Below are 20,708 nucleotides of genomic sequence, written 5' to 3' on the forward strand. Positions count from 1 at the left end.
AGTCATATAAAAAAAACAATAAATACAATTCTCCATCCTTTTGTGTGAACAAATAGCAATATCGACATTGAATATGAAATTTTTTCTATCAAAATAACTAAAATTGTTTGCAGTTGGATAAAATTTTATTTAATTTATTTTCTGTCTGTCTTGTATCTTAATTTAGTTCTTATGTTTGTTACAATAATTTTGTTTCAGATTAAAGAATTACTTCTTAAATTTTAGATTGTTTGAATGATAACAAAAAAAATTATATTATACAAGTAAAAGAAATTAAAGAGAGAAAAACATAAATGGAGTTATTCTATTTGTATTTGTCCTTAAATATAATTATAATCTAATATAATTTTATAAAATTAAAAAAAATCAACTTGGTTTTGGTGAACAAAGAAAATTCTTAGCTAGTGCAAGAGGCATCGGAGGGCCCTGCAAAAAAATATAAATGGGCTACACGGACCGTTGGCTGTCCGAATTCTATGAATGTTACTAATAGATACAAAAGAATACAAATTTATCATTTTTTCCTTCTTCAAGAAATATTAATTTCCTCTTTTTTTTTTTTTGGAGAAATACATTAACTTATTATCCAAGGAAGAGAGCTGGTTGTATTAGATTTAATATGGTAAAATAACTAGCAGAGAGTTTACTGCAAAAAATAAAGAAAATATGGAGAGATATATTTTCAAGGCAGTTGTAGAATAATTAATAAAAGAGAGATTGTCTTAAAAAAAAAAAGAGAGATTGTGAGATTCTTCCTACTGAAATCAATATCTATCACTTACCTCCTTCTATTTTCATAATATCTAATAATTTCCTTGGCAACATAATTTAATAGTATTAATCGTATCTTTTTATTCACATTTATTATAAATTGAATAAATCATATAAATGTAAATTAAAATAAAAAATTGAATTACTAAAAATAAAAAATATATATTTTGGCGTGAATAAAAAATTAATAATAAAGAATTTTTTCTTGCATTTTTATTTTTAAATATTTCTTATAAAAAATATATATATATTATATTATGATGATAAATTATTAAGTGAATGACCCATTTACTTTTATTTTCCTTTAAATTTTTTTATGCTCATTGAGTTTTTTTATATGATGAAAAAAAAAGAAAATAAGTGGTAAATATCAATTTTAATAAAAGAGAAATTATTTGTAGAGCAATAAAGGACCCTGCAAAGAAATAAAAATGTGCTTACTACTTGTAGAGGCAAAGCTTATGTTACATCAGTTGTAACAACAACCAATACATATGGGTGGTTAGATTTTGATATTTCTTAACCTAATGGATGAAAAATAATTTTAATGAAAAACAAGGTATTGGTGTAATAACTATTTACAAAAAAAAATTATTTTGAATCACACATTTACTTATTTTTTCAAATAAGTCCTCCTTAATTTTTTAAAACTAAATAATTTTGTCGTCCATCTCTTTTACGTCTATTTTTAAAATTTTTTAAAGTTTTTACTATATTTTTATAAAGATCTAAATGATTTACATATTTATAAAAATCTACAAATTTTAAATATATATTTGCATTTACATTTATAATTTTTTGTCTCTCTTAAGATATAAACTATATTTTTTTCTTTAATATAATTCAAGATGCTAAATTTAGATAAGAGATATTATATGTGCTAAATATTTATGACTCTAATAAATTACTAGAAAGATGGTATAATGAATAAATCATTAGAACCTCCAATAATTTCACAAAATATAAAAACTAATAAATTATCACATTCTAACTATACAAAAAGAGGATTTTCGTATGAAAGATTTCAATATTTTGATCCGATCCATTATTCAGACATGCGGAGAAATAATCAATTAAATTGAATTTCACTATATTTATCAAATACATTAGGAAACCCAAATTTATCTATAAATGACATAAAAAAATAAAATATTAAAAATTAATAATTTCAATGAAGAAAACATACAACCAATTAAAAAGTTAGTAGTTCAAATGAGTAAAAAATTTAATAAAGTTAAACAATTAATAAAAGACTTTAACATTAGAGATCATGATATTTTAAAGTAAAAAATCATTAATATAATGAATAAAAACTCAATAGATATAAGATTAAATAAGTTGGAGATTCAATTAGATAAAATAAAAACTTGGTACTAAATTTGTTATAAATATAAATGGAAAACTTAAAAAAAAAATGAAGTACTTGCTGCGTAGTCTAGCTGTAGCTTGGGGTTTAAAAGAAAAATGTAAAACTTATTGACTTTTTTATAATTATAAACTTTTTTGATGATTTAAAAATTTATAGATGTTTGTTACAGCTAACGTAACATAAGCTTTGCCACTTGTAGAAAATTCTTAGTCTCAGACGAGCATTAAAATCTTAGTGCCGTCCTCGGACCGCTGGCTTCCGAATCCCCACTACTATAAATAATATAGATTCAAGAGAACACTCACCTGTCATCCATTCATCCTTTCCATCTTCAATTAATATTCGTGTATTGATATTAATTACTTCTTACTTTATTTTGGGCATAACAAAAATGGGATTGGGCTCTAAGATTTTCCTTCTTTTAGGTCTTGTAATGACTATTGTTGTTCTTCTTACTTCGACGAAGGTGGCAGCACTAGAAACCTGGCTGAGGCTTCCATTGCAACGCGAAAAGGTAAGCTTCTTGGTTTCTGTATTAACATGGGTCATCATATCTATATATGTATATATTTATTAACATAACATAACAATCAGATTAATTTCTTCCAGCAAAGCCAATTAATGAGCTTCGTTATACGGTGGTGACCGATGGTTTACAAAATGAATTATTATAAAGATACAAAAAAACTAAGTTGGCCAAATTGCCAAGAGAACGAGGGATTGAACCATCCAAAAAATTAAAAAAATTAAATCTAAAATAAGGTGATTAAGAAAAGTCAATTGGCCTACCTCTTGTGGAATTGAACCATTCAATTGATTTCTAGAAATGTGAAGGACCGTTAGATGAGTCAAAAGGCCAATTTCTGATGGTATCTGACCAGACAACTTATTAGCTGAAAAATCAAGTTATTCTAGTTTGGAAAGGTTACTAATTTGAGGAAGGATGATATAGAAGAGCTCGTTATTATATAAAACAAGATACGCAAGATGAGGAAATGATGAGAATGGGAATTCAAGAAGAGTACCGTTTAGACTCATGCTTGTCAGGTTAATTCCGACAACTCTTCCCGCATGGTTGCAATGAATTCCTGACCAAGCACATGGGCTTATTTTGGTGACATTTACAGAAGAAAGAAACCATGAATGCAAGAGAGAACGACTATGGACTTTAAGGCTGGCTTTCCATTTCACAAGAGCATGGCCTTCTTCTATAGAATTAGAAGAAACATCAAGTGAAAAGTCTAAAACAAGAAACAAGATGAGGGGAAAAACGAGTGATATAATTACTCTATTATTTTTCAAGGCTGCTGAATCCATTGATTATGTTGTTGGGTAGCAATAGAAAACAAAGATGAAAATAGAAGATGAATTACAGAAACCAAACGGTGATGGAGAAAAGAAGCACACTAACACTACTAGAAAAATAGGCTTTTGTGACACTTGTCTTCTGACACTTTATTATAAAGTATCAGTAATTACATGTATTTGGGGTATTTTCCGTGTTCAACAGATAAGTATCACAAATTGCTAATACTATGGTGTCAGTAAATTAAATATCACAGATTCGTGACACTAAAGTATTTGTAGTTAAAAAAATAAAATTTTAATTTCATATCTAGAAATAATCGAACCGAAGACCCCTAAGCCATAACCTTTTGATTTTAACCGCCATACCACTCGGCCACAAATTGCATTTTTAAACATATAAATAAATAAATAAATAAATATTAAACTTAAAACCTGAAACCCAAAACCTAAAACCTAAAATTTTTTCATGTATGGTCTGTGTGAAACCTAAAACCTAAAAATTTTTGTTAAGTCAAAAATCTATCACGGCCGTCGAAGCTTTCTTCCTTCTCTCTCCTTCCCTCTCTCTCGCTCTCTTTCTCTCTCTAACAATGATATACCTTGAAAGCCGCCTCCATCAACACCTTGAAAGCCGCCGTCCTTAAGCTAAAATATCCCTAAAAAGAACCCAGAAAGTGCTGTGAAGAATTTGGGCAAAGTTAAGGTTTGAAAGTCCGAATCAGTGTTGTGGTAACTATTTGTCTCATTCTCTATTCTCATTGTTTAAGTATTTATCTGTTAATTGATTGATGTTTATTGAGTGCAAATGAGAGCTTGCACTTGTTTGGAAATCTAGCCATCTAGGGTTTTTGTTGCTTATAATCTAATTTATTGTTTAATAAAATAAATAAAATGCAACTTTATTATAGGTGGAATTCAGTTTATTAAGTGAAAAAATGATCACAATCAATGATTATGGATTTAGGTTGAATGCAATTTGTTAATTAAAAGAATAATGGCAATCGACAATCATGTGTTTAGTATGTATTATATATTTCGTTTAATGGTGTGTATGAAAACCCAAAACTTAAAATTTTCTTTAAGTAAAAATCTCAGTTCTCCCTCACGACCTATATGCTCATCTCTCTCTCTCTCTCTCTCTCTCTCTCTCTCTCTCTCTCTCTCTCTCTCTCTCTCTCTCCCCACTCTTTCTAGCTAACAACCCAAAACTTATTGTGAAACCGCCATATCAATCTTTCAAAGCTCATTAGTTAGCTGGTTATTGTGAAAAGTAAGGTTATTGTTTGCTTTTATGTCTAATTTTACTTTAAACATGGGGATTGATGATATTCGAGTTGCCGGACACTTGATTTTGAGGTGAAAGATTAATTAATAGTTTACGAAATTATGCTGAAAATTTGAGGATTGATAAACTGTTGTTGTGAACTTGGTTGTTTCCAAACTTGACTAAATGGCTTTCAATTGATTTGAAAGTTTGATTAAACTAAGTTTAAACGAGAACATTTTAATTCTGGAAATTTTGGAATGAATTGGGTTTATATTTGATTTTGAATGGATTTCTCAATATGGTTGGTTGTTGTCCAATTTTATTAGAAATTACTTATGTACCATGTTTGATATTGCAAACGTATAGTCTAACAGAGTTAGAATAAGCTGAAATTTGGATAAACTACACTTCTATTGCATACTTTGAATCTGGAAAATTTTATTTTGTTTGAACTTGTAATTTATTTTTAATGATTTTTCAAACTCTGCTGCCTCTGCAGTAACTTCTTTTGACAGAACTGTTCATTAATCTTTGATCCTATCAAACACCAGCCTAATGATATCGGAATAACCTCAAATTTTAATATGTTGTTGACTTATATGTCCACTTAAAATTTGAAAAGTATCATTATGATATATTTAGTATTTTAAATTTAATAAATATTCAAACACCTGCTGCTACTTTTACAGTTTCATATGCAATTTTAACTTATATAGTTTTATCATGTGAGAAGCAAATGTAGAGTTGTCCAAATGACTTGGAAATTTTATTTATGGTGCATTGACATGTCTAATTATGTTTTGTAAGTTTCATAGCATTCCAAATTGAATTAAAGAAAATCTTAAATTCAAACTATCAATGTTTCCTATTAAATCTGATTAGTGATAAATCTACTAACTTTACTTTTCAAGAAAAAAAAATGTGTCAACACTGTGAATTGCAATGGGAGAAGAAAGTACCAAAGGCATAAATCTCTTTTCATTATATTTGGGACTATTCTTAAAGGTTAGTCTTTTCCTTTTTCCTTTTTTTCTTTTTTATTTAAGGTAATCATATTCATTTTAATTTTAATTACAATCAATTTGGCGTTGTTAGACAACTTGCACCAACCAATCCAACAACAAATGAAGATAACATTTTTTAAATGCATTCAGTTTTTGACAATAGCAAAAAGAAAAAGGAAAAATGATACTAGTTTAGGCTTTAGAAAATTTGCATCATCATTCTTACACTGCAGCTGCCTCTATCTCGGTGCTCTCGGAGAAGTAATCTTGCTTGATTTTGCGTGATAGTTGATGGTTTTAGGACTAGCCGGGTGGTTCCAGAAAGTTAGGAGCTTGTTAGCTATTCTTTTTAATTGAACTAATTTAACTTAAATATTAGCCCGATTATTGATTTCTATGGTTTGCGATTGATTTGAGTTTGACATTCTTGTTTTGTGTTGGTTTGAGTTTGACATTCTAGTTTAAGACTTTGAAGGCTTCCAAGAAATGATTTTGGATGATGAGCATATGAGTAATAGTTTGAAAATTAATTTACTGTATCAAATATATACTTAGTGTAGCATATTAATTTTAAGAACTATGGATTATTCCATGAATATTCTAGTAAATGGTTATGTTATATATGCATGTCTTAATATATAATAATTATATTTTGAAGTTTATTTTTTTTCCCTTTCTAGGTTTAGGAAAAATGTTTAAAGTGATTTTGGGTTATGATGTCAATCAAGTTAAAGCAACATTACTTGTGAGTGGAAATATATAATGATTATATTTTTATTCTACTTTTTTTTATCTTCTTAAAGTTTTATAATTAGGCAAAATTAATGAATACTTAATTACAATTTAGGGTGATATTCTTTAAATGTTTCACATGAATAAATTTAAGTAGTATAATAAATCTCATACTCACTTTATAAAGGCTTAACTAAGTTTGCAAATAGTATTTCTTTTAGTAGTAATAATTTTGGATCAAACTCTCAAATTATTGAAATATTTTATGTCCAAACTTTATTATGCCTAATATAAATATGGAGATTATAGTTATTTTATGCCCAGTTTAAAGAAACAACAGTTTGAGGACTTATTTTTTGCTTTGTTAAATAAGCTTTTAGAATGAATAAATTGAGGAAATGAGTGGTGATTTATTTATAATAGAGCATTTGTGATTGCTTTTAACTATGCACAAAAATCATTTGGTATATGTAGATAGAGTAACATGCTTGTGCTGAAAGTAGATATTACATTGAAAACTTTTTGTCTGCTATAGTTTGCTATATATATAACCTTTACCAAAAGAGAATAATTTAGTTTATTTATAAATAGCTCATGAGTATTTTTTTTCTTTCGAACAAAATAATTTTATTTCTGTTAATTGTTATTTCTCTAATGGCCGGATATTGGCAGCTAATTTTTTTTTTCTTTTCCATGTATTCATATGCAGATTTGATCAATGTGTTTGAAGTGTTTATTCCTCAACTTCACTTATATCCTAACCCATACAGTCTATTGAATAGAGAAGCTGCTGGTGTGATAACGCAATTATACTACTCATATTCAAAGAGTGAAAGGCAGTCATCCTTCTCAATTTAGCTTATAGATTTATTAAATTTAGCCACAAGTAGTAGGCATTTGATTGGATGGTAGAAATTTTTATGTATTGAATTTGAATTATTTAGTTATGAGAGTAGGATATTTCATATTTTTGTTATTGAATTTTTGGAATTTGTAATATATACTAATAATATTTAAATGTGAAATGAAAGATTTTGTGATATAAATCAATTTCTTTTTGTTATTTTGTGGTGCCTTTTAATTTTACCAATAAATCAATAGGTAATGATCCAATTCAATTTTTTATTTTTTTAAAATAAATTAACTAGTGATACCATGGTAACAGTAATCATAGACACTAATAAAATATCAATAACTACTAACACGATTGTGTCATAATATCGATGATACTGTAGTAATAGTAATCACTGACAGCACATACAAGTGTCATTATTTTTCTGACTCTCAGATTACTGACACAATTAACAAGTGTCAGTGAAAGTAATTTCTGACATTATTCTAAAGTCAGCAAAGACTATTTTTCTAGTAGTGTAAGAGCAAATGTATAGAATACTAAGTCAATTGACCTCTAAACTTGAGTTGCTTTCAAGGGAAATAGTTTCTGGAGATATAATATTAGGGGGTAAAAAAAATCCTTGTACCACATGCGACTATCTTGTCTTTGGGACAAGTTAATTTATATATTAAATTAATAAAACTTATTATATTATTATAATTTAAAAATATGAAAATTATAATTTAAGACAAAGACACATGTGTTGCAATAGTAATCACTTCTTTGTCGCCGCACAAGGATGACTTCCCGTCATCTTTGCAACCAAAAGTCATATAAAAAAATAATAAATATGATTGTCCATCCTTTCGTATAAACAAATAACAATACTGATATTTAATTTGAATTTTATTCATCGAAATAAATAAATTTAATATTTTTTAATTAAAATCAGACGAAAATTGGGAGATGGCTCGTCGCCTGTCAAACATCTTTGGGAGATGGGCCTTCACCCATCAACTATCCATAAAAATAATAAATTTCGGGCTACATATCATTTTTTAATGAGTCGAATTATTGACACCCTTCCAAAATTCTCATAAAATCTCTCTTTTTTTATTATATTCTATTTAATTTTAAAGATATTCTTTTTCTGACATATTATTTTACCACCTAAATTTTCTGATAATTATTATTTTTTATATATTTTTACAATTTACCATCAAACTATTAAAGTTAATAAAATTTTTAATAGAACATATAATAAAAGTTCATTTTATCCCTAAACTATGTAAGTATAATTTAACCTTCTAAATTAAAGAAATACAAAATTAATTACATACCAAAAAATAATAGTGTTATCAATTATTAAGTAGGAAAAAATAATTATCAAGAAACTTTGATGGTAAAGTGATATGTCAAAAAAAAAAATCAACGGCTTTAATAATTGATAACACTATTAAAATATATAGATTTTTAATAATTGATAACACTATTAAAAAAAATCAACGGCTTTGTTTAACATTTACTTTAAAAATGAATGATGACAATTCTTCGCTAGTGACAACTAACATGAGCATTGCATGGTCCCATTAAGAGAAAAAAAAAAGGGGGGCTGCATAGACAAATAGAAAGAATGAAGCTTTTCACACACGCCTACTAAATATTGAAATTAAAATGTAAAACGAAGACATGTTTGCCACAATAATAATCACTTACTTGTCGCTACATAAGGATGACTTCCAGTCTTCTTTGGAGTCAAAGACGTGTTTGCAGCAACAGTCATCGCCTAGTTGTCGCTGTACAAGGATGACTTCCAGTCTTCTTTGGAATCCAAAGTCATATAAAGAAAAAAAATACAACAGATACAAATTTTCATCCTTTCGAGTGAACAAATAGCAATACCGATATTGAATCTGAAATTTTATCTATCGAAATAAATAAAATTATTTACAGTTGGATAAAATTTTATTTTATTTATTTTCTGTTTGTGTTGTGTCTTAATTTAATTCTTATGTTTGTTACAATAATTTTGTTTTTATTAAAGAATTACTTCTTAAATTCAGATTGTTTGAATGATATAAAAAAAAATATTATACAAGTAAAATACACTAAAGAGAGAAAAATTATAAATAGAATTAATTCAATTTGTATTTGTCCTTAAATATAATTATAATCTAATATAAATTTCATAAAATTAAAAAATTCAACTTGGTTTCATTGAACAAAGAAAATTCTTAGCTAGTGCAAGAGGCATCAGAGGGCCCCGCAAAAAAATATGAATGGGCTACACCGACCGCCCGAATTCTATGAATATTAATAATAGATGCAAAAGAATACAAATTTATCATTTTTTCCTTCTTCAATGAATATCAATTTCCTTTTTTTTTGGGAGAAATAAATTAACTTATTATCCAAGGAAGAGAGCTGGTTGTATTAGATTTAATATGATAGAATAACTAGCAGAGAGTTTACTGCAAAAAATAAAGAAAATATGGAGAGACATATTTTCAAGGCAGTTGTAGAATAATTAATAAAAGAGAGATTGTCATATTCTCCCTACTGAAATCAATATAGATCACTTACTTCTTGCTATTTTCATAATAGTCAATAATTCCCTTGGCAACATAATTTAATAGTATTACTGGTGTTGCTTTATTCACATTTATTATAAATTGAATAAATCATATGAATGTAAACTAAAATAAATCATATAAATGTAAATTAAAATAAAAAATTGAAGTACTAAAAATAAATATATATATTTTGGCGTGAATAAAAAATTAATAATAAGATATTTTTCTTTTATTTTTTATTTTTAAATATTTTCTTATAAAAAATATATATATTTTATATTCCGATGATAAGTTATTAAATGAAGAGTAATGATATAGCTACAAACTCTTGTATAAATTTATTTTGTACAAATTGATGCTGCATTAATTTATTAGTTGAATTAAATATCTCTTGGCCTACATGATTTATTTATATTATTTTATATTTTTATTCAACCAATAAATTAATACCACATCAGTTTGTATAAAATTAGTTTATACAAGAGTTTGTGGTTATATCATCACTCTTATATGAATAACCCATTTACCTTTATTTTTCTTTAAATATTTTTATGCTCAATGAGTTTTTTTATATTATGACAAAAAATAAGGAGAGAAATGTTAAATATTAATTTTAATAAAAGAGAAATTATTTGCAGAGTAATGAAGGACCCCGCAAAGAAATAAAAATGTGCTTGCTACTTGTAGAAAATTCTTAGTCTCAGACGAGCATTAACTTCTCAGTGCCTTCCTCGGACCGTTGGCTCCCCAATCCCAACTACTATAAATAATATACGTTCAAGAGAACACTAATTTATCATCCATTCATCCTTTCCATCTTCAATTAATGCTCGTTTATTGATATTAATTTCCTCTTACTTCCTTTATTTTTGGCATAACGAAAATGGGATTGGGCTCTAAGATTTTCCTTCTTTTAGGTCTTGTAATCACTATTGTTGTTCTTCTTACTTCTACGAAGGTGGCAGCTGCTAGAAACATGGCTGAGGCTTCCACTGCAACACGAAAAGGTGAGCGTCTTGGTTTCTGCATTAATTTGGGTCATCTTATATATAACATAACAATCAAATTAATTTCTTCCAGCAAAGCCAATTTATAAGTTGTGTTGGTTGTTTTATGGTGGTGACCGATGGCTTACAAAACTGTCGTACTACGTAATATTTATCGTGAATAATATTGAAGAAGTGAATTAATTTAAAAAAAATTTTAAAAAATAAAAATTTTTGGGTAGTATATTTATTTTTTTAATCTTTTAGCTCATTAATTATTATTCAATATAATATATTTTATCTTGTAGTACAATAATTTTTTTATCTTTTATTTTGCCTGTTAAATTATTAAAGAAAGAAATTCCTTTATTATACAAATATATGCCACTTGACATCATTATTCATCATAATGTCAACAATACCGCCTATTATATATATATATATATATAGATATAGATATTACATCATTGTATGGTAATTATTATGCATTTTCTTCTTTTTACTTTAAAAATAAGGGATTCGGATAACCATAACTCTAGAACACTTTTACCATCGCCAACAGCCTCAGCAAATGACTTAGAAGAATGAGTAGAAGTAAAACAGGTGGTTTACTAGACGCATCGGCCATGAAAATCAAAGGAAAACTGATTACCCTAGAAATTAATGTCGGAAGAAGACAAGAGTATAAATGAACATAAAGCTCTCGAACTAATATGATTGTTTTTATTTTTTCCCTTAAACTAGGGATATATATTCATTACACCTAGCATATTATGCTTTATGTTTTCCTTTTAATAGAATTTTCTCTTTGCATTGAGGTTGAATTTTTTTTTCAAAAAAAAAAAGATATGACATGTTGCTACACATATACGTGCAACTGAGGCAGCTACAGAAGCACCGAAGATGCCCAATAAAGCTCGTACATATAGTGGAATTTTTCCTGGGCCGTGCAGTGCAGCTGGTGGTTGCCCTTGAGTAGAGGTTGCTGCAAAGACTAAATTGATTCACCATACACGTGTGTGTATCCTAATAGAAGGTTCTTAAATTTGTGTTGTAAGAGATTTTATCTTATGCATGCATCATATGAATAATGAATAGATATGTTGTATGAGGTTTAATTAAAGAAGAAAGAACTAGCAAGAAAAAATAAAATAGTTTAAAGTTGATTGGTATAAGAAACAAAGGTTTATGAGTAATGAAGTTTAATAAATAAGTCTTAATTAATAAAATTAGAGTTTTGTGCCCCTTTATATAATAATCTTAAATATCACGAATTTAATAAAATAAGAAAATTCGAAATATTTATTGTAGGAAAATTATCCACCGTCCACCCGTTTTTTTTACCTTTTTTCAAAAATACAAAAAAAATTTTTTGCAGCACTTCACCTAAAGTTAACATTTTTTTCATTGATCTACTCTCGTTATAACACCGTTAGAACTTTGCTGACATTATAATGGTAAAATTATCATTTCACAACGACACAGTGGTTGAAATGTGTAAAACAATATAACTTCAAGAGAGAGTTTAGTTAAAAAAAATTAAGAATTGTGTATTTTTAAAAAAATAAGAAAAAAATAAGTGATCGGTGGATAATTATCTTTTACATTTGAGGGTAAAAAAGTCATTTATACAATATACCGTTAGTTTTCTTAACGATCTCCAAACGAAAGTGGAAAAGTGAAAAGAAATGCAACTTCAAGTGGATTCCAGCAAAAAAAAAAAAGAATTATGTAATTTTGAAAAAGTTGAAAGAACGGGTGGACGATGAATAGTTTCTCTTTATTTTATAATAAAATTCTCCTAATCTAAATAAGAAATCGAAATTAAACACCAAATCTGACATCTAAAAAAAAGATAAAAATGGAATTGTTAGCTTATCCATAGAACAATGCAAGCAGTTTTATGTTTGATCCTCTCATTGCAAGCTTTGAAACAATATATTATATGTCCAAAACGGACACCTATAGCTCAAGTTATGCCCCTCAGAAGATGCCCTACTCATCCCACGCAACCATCCTACATCAATCCCCCTCACTTGGAAAAGAACTCATCCTTGAGTTTGGCTTGTAGAATGCCTTATCATCTGGATGATATTCAAACGGATCAACCTCATTGAATGTTAGAGAGATATTCTAGTTTTTTGGCAGCTGGAGCACATAAGCATTGTCATTAATCTTCCTTGCCCCATGAAATGGTTCAAACTTGAGCTTCTCCAATTTATACGAATACCAGGGAAACGACTTGGATGTAGATACGCAATCACTAAATCACCTTGTCGGAATACTTTCTTACATTGATGCTTTTCATGCCAGCCTTGTACTTTACATTGGCAGCCTCTAAATAAGCTCAAACCTCGGCAATTTGCAGAGCTTTTTCTGTCACATTATCCACTGCTCTACTTCCTCCAGTTATTGTTAGCATGATAGTCAGATCATAAACATCGCATGGGGAACAAGTGTAGACAATCTCGAAATGAGTCTTGCCAATAGATCGATTCACCATGCTATTGTAAGTAAACTCAACCTTAGGTAAGGCAGCTTCGCAATTATGTTGTTTGTCAATACAAACACATCGCAACATGTTACCCAAAGTGCAATTGATCACCTTCGTTTGTCCATCTGTCTGTAAATAAAAAGCATTACTAGACTGCAATTGTCTACCGAACTTATTCCCGAGATAATGCCAAGACTTGCTGATAAACTTCACATCCCTATCAAAAGTATAGTCTTTGGAACACCATGCAAATGTACCACATCTTAAAAGAACAAATGCACAACTGAAGCAGTATCTTCAGTGTTCTTGCAAGCACTATAACGAGCCATTTTTGAAAATCTATCTACCACAATCAGTATAGAATCTCAACTAGTTTTTGTGTGAGGCAACTGATAACTCTATGAAATGAGAGTTATCATGGCACTTTTAGACTTAATTCAAGATCACTTAGAGAATAATTGACATGTTTTTATTGCATTTTAATTATGTTTTGCATGAACATCCATTTTAGTTTAGGTTTAATAAATTTTGTTTGATTTCGAATAACTATGTGCTTAAAACATATGCATAATTGTAGATAATTGGATGCTCGAATTTCTAGGAAATGATGCTATGCAATGGGCTTGCAATAAGGACAAGAGAACATGGCTGGCAAAGAATTGAAGCAAGTTTGGAATAATGCATATGTTGTAGCCATTACTATAGAAACCATTGTTGTAGCAATCCTAGAGCATTGACCAAAAAGAGTTTCCAGGCCAGGTCCTACTTATTGCAGTTTTCAATTCTGGAAAATGCGAGTCCTAGACTTCCATTTACTCTAATTTTCAATTATAAAAGAACCACACACGCTAAGGAAAAAAGAGAGAGCCATCAACCAAGAGTGAAAACCGAAAAGAAATAAAGGAAAAACTAAATTCAAGAGTAAGAATCAAGGTTGTCCCAGTGGAATATTTGCAGGAATCAATTGGAATTCAATCTTTCTTATTCTTTTCTTGCTTTCTTGTTGATTATTTGTTCATGGAGATGTATTTGATGGCTGAAACTTTGTTGTTTATTTCTCTTTCGCATACTATGAACTAAATTTACTTGTGGTTGAGTGATAAACAATCTTAATGGTTTGTTGACTAATTATATGTGTTGCTGCATGTTTGCTTTAATATTTTGTTTTTATAGTACTTATTTACATTTATTATTTCATCTGACCACCCATTTAATGATACAAGCTAAGAAAGAGCCACAAAAGAGTCTATTTTAGTGGAACATATTAGAACAATACTTGGTTTTTAGATTAAGTTTCCTGAGTTGAGTTTAACTTGATTTCAAAAGGGTCATGCTTAATTTAAAATGAGTGATGAACTAGATATAGGGATTCACCTTTTAGGGTAAATAGAATCTAAACGTGTAATGTTATATCTTATGTTGGCATAACAATTGGTCACTGTTAGGTTGCATAAAAATATAAGACATCCAACATGCGATAACTAAGGATACATAAGGATCCTGCCCAATGTTGTAGCAGATACTGTAGCAACCGAGCATAAAATTAGAAGAAATAGTCAAAGCCATTAATGGAGTTTAATCACTCATTCAACTACTTCATTCCTATTGATTTTATCTTTGTGTGTGAAGTGAAAGTTTGCTTTCTACATATCTCATTATTGTATAGTTTATTAGTTTAATTATTCACTCTATTTTCAATTAAGGCAAAACTGCACTGTCGAGATTGTTGTAGCAATTCTGATAACATCAATCTCTGTGGAGACGATCTTGAATACTCATAATTATATTACTTGTTATGTACACTTGCACATTAACATCAATGGCATTGGAAATTATAGCAACAAATTTTTGGGGTCGTTGCCGATAGGGGTGGGCGCGGTTCGGTTCGGTTCGGTTTTTTACTATATTTTTCATAATCGTTCGATTACGATTATTTTAAAATCATAATCGCGATTAATCAAATTACTGAAATAATCAAATACTCGATTAATTGAAATAATTCGATTCGGTTCGGTTCGATTGTTTCAATTATGGGCCTATTTTGGGCTTTTTTAAATTTAAAACTTTAAATTAATAAATCTACAACAATTATCATGTAATTCATATGAGCAGGATAATCATGCAGGCAAAGCAATCTAACGGGAGCAAAAATAATTATTAGTTAGTTGTTTTTATTTATGGGACCAACTGTCAGCATTTTTTTTTGTTTGTTCATGGGACAAATTCAAAGGTTGCTTAAGTTACAACCTTTGTAATTTATTGCAAAATATGCAAAAACTAATAACATGACAGTGGCAAAGGTAAAAATGAAATTGTGCAGTATATTCCCAGTATTCAGTTCCTATACTGCACTAATCTTATCTTTAACCATCCATGGTGTTAAGTATCGGCAACCAGTCAACCACTTTCAGTGGTGAGTTATTTTTGAGAACTTCTAAAAATCAGGGACCATTTAGGTTACTATCAGCACCACTCTTCAGTCTTTTTCACTCTTGGTTGATTCTTTTAGAGTCTGAGAAAGAACCCACCCCATATGGTAGAATCCAAAAAATCAGGACATGTATTAGATACTCTTTGGGTCTAGGAACCAAAACACACTGATTTCCCGTCTTTATCACAAGTCCAACAACGTTAAACTCTGTTTCAAGTTTTACTGTTTTTACTCTCGGCATGAGCACATCATCATGTGAAAGCATTAAAATCCAACCATTAAAATCCAAGTAATAGCAAACTCACAAGTTGTAGCTTCGTGGAGATCACTCGGCGACGAGCAGTAGCGGCAGGCTGCAGCAGCAGCGACGAGCAGCGGCAGCAGCAGCGACGAGTAGCTGCAGCAACAGGAACGAGCAGGGGCAGCGACGAGCGCGAGCAGCGGCAGCAGCAGTGACGAGTTCAGGGGCTGAAGGTCACAAGTTCAGTGGCTGAAGTGAAGATCAGTTTACTCACTTTAGGTTTAGTTTAGGGATTCCGAATTATTATTCGGTTTATTTGATAATCGGTTCAGTTTTTCGATTTTTTTTTTTAAACCGAAAACCGAACCGATTGGTTTTACTATTTTCTCTATATCACTAATTCGGTTTTTTGGGTGTAAAAAAACTGTAAAAAACCCGAACCGAACCGAACGGTTCGGTTCGATTTTTGATTAATCAACTTTTTTTGCCCACCCCTAGTTGCCGAGGATTAATTGTTTATTATGATTTGTGAAAATTAATCTTAATGGTGTTAACTTTGATTTTATTTTAATTTTCTTATTTTGTTGACAAGAAACTCTTGCATGCGCAAATACAAACCTGTTGAGTTTTAATTTGATCCAAAAATTGAAAGAACCACAAAGAGATTAAGAAGAGAGCACAAAAATTCAAAAACTGATGCAGCAATGGATGACTTACAAGATATGGAAAACTTGAACCGTCTTGGAGAAATACAACCAGTCAATGGTCAAAAAGGTCAAAATAGACAAAATAATCAGGGACAATCAGGAAACAACAACATCTTATACACTGCAGATGATAGAGACAGGGCTATTAGAGACTATGTCGTGTTAACCCCTCAAGTTATGTATCCTGGAATAGTTAGACCTCAAGTTGAAGCAACCAATTTTGAACTCAAACTAGTGATATTTCAGATGTTGCAAACAGTGGGGTAATTCAATGGATTGCCATAAAAAGACCTTCACCTTCACCTTAAATTATTCTTGGAGGTGAGTGATGCTTTTAAAATTGCTACAGCATCACAGGATCCATTAAGACTCAGATTTTTTCCATATTCTTTGAGAGATCGAGCATGGGCATGGTTGAACTCTTTACCACCAGATTCCATCATCACATGGAATGATTTGGCTAATAAAAGTTTTGATGAAATATTTCCCACCAACCAAGAATGCCAAGTTGAGAAATGAGATCATATCTTTTCATCAACTTGCAGATGAACACTTGTATGATGCATGAGAAAGATTTAAAGAGCTACTAAGAAGATGTCCTCATCATGGTATACCTTGCTGCATACAAATAAAAAATTACTACGATGGATTGAACTCAAGCACTAGATTGATGGTGGATGCTTCCGCAAATGGAGCTTTATTGTCTAAGTCTTAGAATGAGGCTTATGAGATTTTAGAGAAAATTGCTAACAACAATTACCAGTGGCCATCAACTGGACAAGTTGCAACAAGAGGAGCAGTAAGAGTACATAATGTAGATGCATTTATAGTATTATCAGCCCAAATAACTTCACTGACGAATATGGTAAAGGTTATGACCATTTCTCCAGCAGTTGTCAACCAAGTTGTCGAGGTATCTTATGTTTATTGTGGAGAGGGATACTCATTTGAAAATTGCACAGGGAATCCTGTTTCAGTCAATTATGTGGGCAACTTTAATAGACAAAACCAGAACAATCCATATTCAAATACTTACAACCTTGGATGGAGGCAGAACCCAAACTTTTCATGAAGCAACCAGAATCAGCCTGCTGCAGCACTAGTGGCTAGAAGAAACAGGCACAACCACCAAGATTTCACTAAACAAATCAAGGGCAAATGAACACAAACAATTATCAACTTAGTTCACTTGAAGTTTTGCTTAAGGAATACATCGTGAAAAATGAAGCAGTTGTCCAAAGCCAAGCTGTAACCTTAAAGAATCTAGAAAATCATATTGAACAACTTGCTACAGCATTGAGTAACAGACCTCAGGACAGTTTACCCAACAACACAGAAGATCTAAGGAGATAAAGAAAAGAACATTGTAAGGTAATTAACTTACGATTTGGAAAAGATATTGATATATCTGTTGGTGTGCCAAAGAGAAAAATAGAACTTATTTCAACCCAAGACGAAACTCAAGTTGAAAAAGAACTACAACAACCCAATTTCCAATAAACTGGTGAGAGTAGTCAAGCTACAGAAACTTCAAAAAGAAATGATTCAGTTCCTATTGAAGAAGAAGTTGCAACACCAGCAACAATAAATCAGAACAGATTAAAAGAAAACCAAAATGCACCATCTGCTGCAGTACGGCAATTTAGATACCCACCACCTTTCTGACAAAGATTTTAAAAGCAGAAACAAGACAAGCAATTCAGCTAATTCTTGGAAGTACTAAAACAATTGCATATCAACATTTCTTTTGTGGAAGCATTGGAACAAATGCCCAATTACGTGAAGTTTTTAAAGGATATTTTGGTAAAAAAGAAAAGGCTTGGAGAATTTGAAATTGTTTGCTCTAATACAAAAATGCAGGCATATGCTTCAAAATAAACGATCAGGGAGTTTTACAATTCCATGCTCTAGTGGAACTAGGTATAATAGTAGAGTACTTTGTGATTTGGGGGCCAGCATAAATCTCATGCCCTTATCTGTGTTCAAGCAATTGGGAGTGGGCGAATGCAGACTAACAACAATGACTTTATAGCTGGCTGACAGATCTCATGCATACCCTGAGGGAAAGATCGAAGATGTATTAGCAAAGGTGGATAAATTTATTTTTCCAATGGATTTCATTGTATTGGATTTTGAAGCAAACAAAGAGGTACCAATTATTCTTGATAGACCTTTCTTAGTCACAGAAAAAACTCTAATTGATGTACAAAAATGAGAATTAACTATAAGAGTGAATGACCAACAAGTCACAATCAATGTATTGGATGCTATGAAGAATCCCAATGAGATTGAAGATTGTAATTTCATTAATGTTGTGGACATTGCTGTGACAGAAAGGTTAAACAATTAGTGCAGCAAAGAAGATATCAAAGCTGCTACCTTTGAAAAGCTTGAAGAAGAGGATGTTGCAACAACACACATAGCATGGATAGAAGAAAAGCAACCAGTGAGACATGATAGACCTTTTGAATCTCTAGACCTCTCAAACAAAGAAGTAAACAATTTGTTCCATCTGTTGAATCATCCCCTATTTTAGAGTTGAAACTTTTACCTTCACATCTAAAATATGTTTATCTTGGCAAAAATAACATACTCCATGTAATCATTTCATCTTCTTTAAATGTAGATCAAGAGAAGAGTGATTAGTATTAAAAATTGTTTAATTATCAAGCGATATTATGTTATTTTATGCTTATGTTATAATTTATATTTGTGTTTATGTAATATATTAGGAATTATTAATTATGTTTTAAATATATTTAATTTTGTATATTTTTATGTGTTTATTAGGAAAAATATTAATTTCACGTAATTCGAGGCTCCAAACAGATAAACGGAGGTCAAATTTGGATTCCGGAGGTCCAAAAATCTTAAGATCAGTCATGATCGGCTTAAAATTTGGCTTGTGTAAAACAAAGTTGACTTTTCCTATTGACCGAGCACTGATTGGATGATGAAATGAGCTTACAATAGATATGAGTGTATGGGATAGCTGGCAATTTTGACTAAATCTCAACTGTTCATGATTCAATGGCCATGATTGTGCCACGTGGTAATGGTTGGTGAAGCAAGTTGTAGGATTCGAAACTTTGTATTTGGGTCGACCCGATCCACCCATCAACCCGCCAAATCTCAATCGTTCTTTGGGCAAATCGAACGAGTCAAACGATGCCATGTGTGATGTTGACTTTTGAAGTTTGACCAACCATTGGATCTTGATCTAAAGGTTGTGAGGAGCACATGCATGAAGCTTATAATGGACCGCAAAGCACTAGATTATGAATTTATTTTTCTATAAATAGAGCCTCATTTTTATGTTTTTAATAATCTCTCTACAACTCTCTTCTTCTCAAATTCTCTCCATCTCCTTGTAATCTTGATTTTTAAGTGTGTTTTTAATATTTTGTATAATTATTTTTATAAATAAAATTAGTTTTATTTCTAATTTTAGTTGTTTTATTACTTTTAATTATAAGTAATTCAATTTTACTACTTCTTTTTATTTTAATTATGCTTAACTAAATAATATTAGTTAGGGGAAGGTGAAACTCTTAGGAAATAAATATGATTTAAGCAAATTCTATTTTTAATTTTATAAATTAAATTATTTTCTATTTAATTTTATACATATTTTATATTTTGAAATTTTGATTTATTGTAGACAAACAAATGAATTTGGCACAATAAATTCTTAATATCTTAATATAAGGTATGATAAAATGGTATTTTGACTTATTGTAGACAAATTAAATTTTGGCACAATAAATACTTAATCCATCATAAAATTAAAGGGAAAATAATAATAATTTATATAATTAATCTTTTGGGCAAAAAATCTAAAAAAAAGGCAAAAAGAATTTATTAAGTTTTATTTACTTTTAAGAGTGGATCCATAACCCTAACTAGTTCAATTTCATAGTTTCATTTAAATTAAGTTGTTTATATTTAAGTTTTAATTTCAATTTTTAGTTAAAATAAAATAAACAAATT

At 29.9% G+C, this 20,708-nt stretch overlaps 1 non-coding gene across 1 annotated transcript; it reads right to left on the minus strand.

Annotated features, from left to right (window-relative positions):
• Positions 1 to 17,223: 17,223 nt before the first annotated feature.
• Positions 17,224 to 17,330, minus strand: LOC112096021. Its single transcript, XR_002904180.1, has one exon. It is a non-coding gene; the product is annotated as a small nucleolar RNA R71 (small nucleolar RNA).
• Positions 17,331 to 20,708: the final 3,378 nt, after the last annotated feature.

This window comes from Citrus clementina, unplaced genomic scaffold (genome assembly GCF_000493195.1).
Source record: "Citrus clementina cultivar Clemenules unplaced genomic scaffold, Citrus_clementina_v1.0 scaffold_1, whole genome shotgun sequence".
In the NCBI taxonomy this organism is placed as follows: Eukaryota; Viridiplantae; Streptophyta; class Magnoliopsida; order Sapindales; family Rutaceae; genus Citrus; species Citrus x clementina.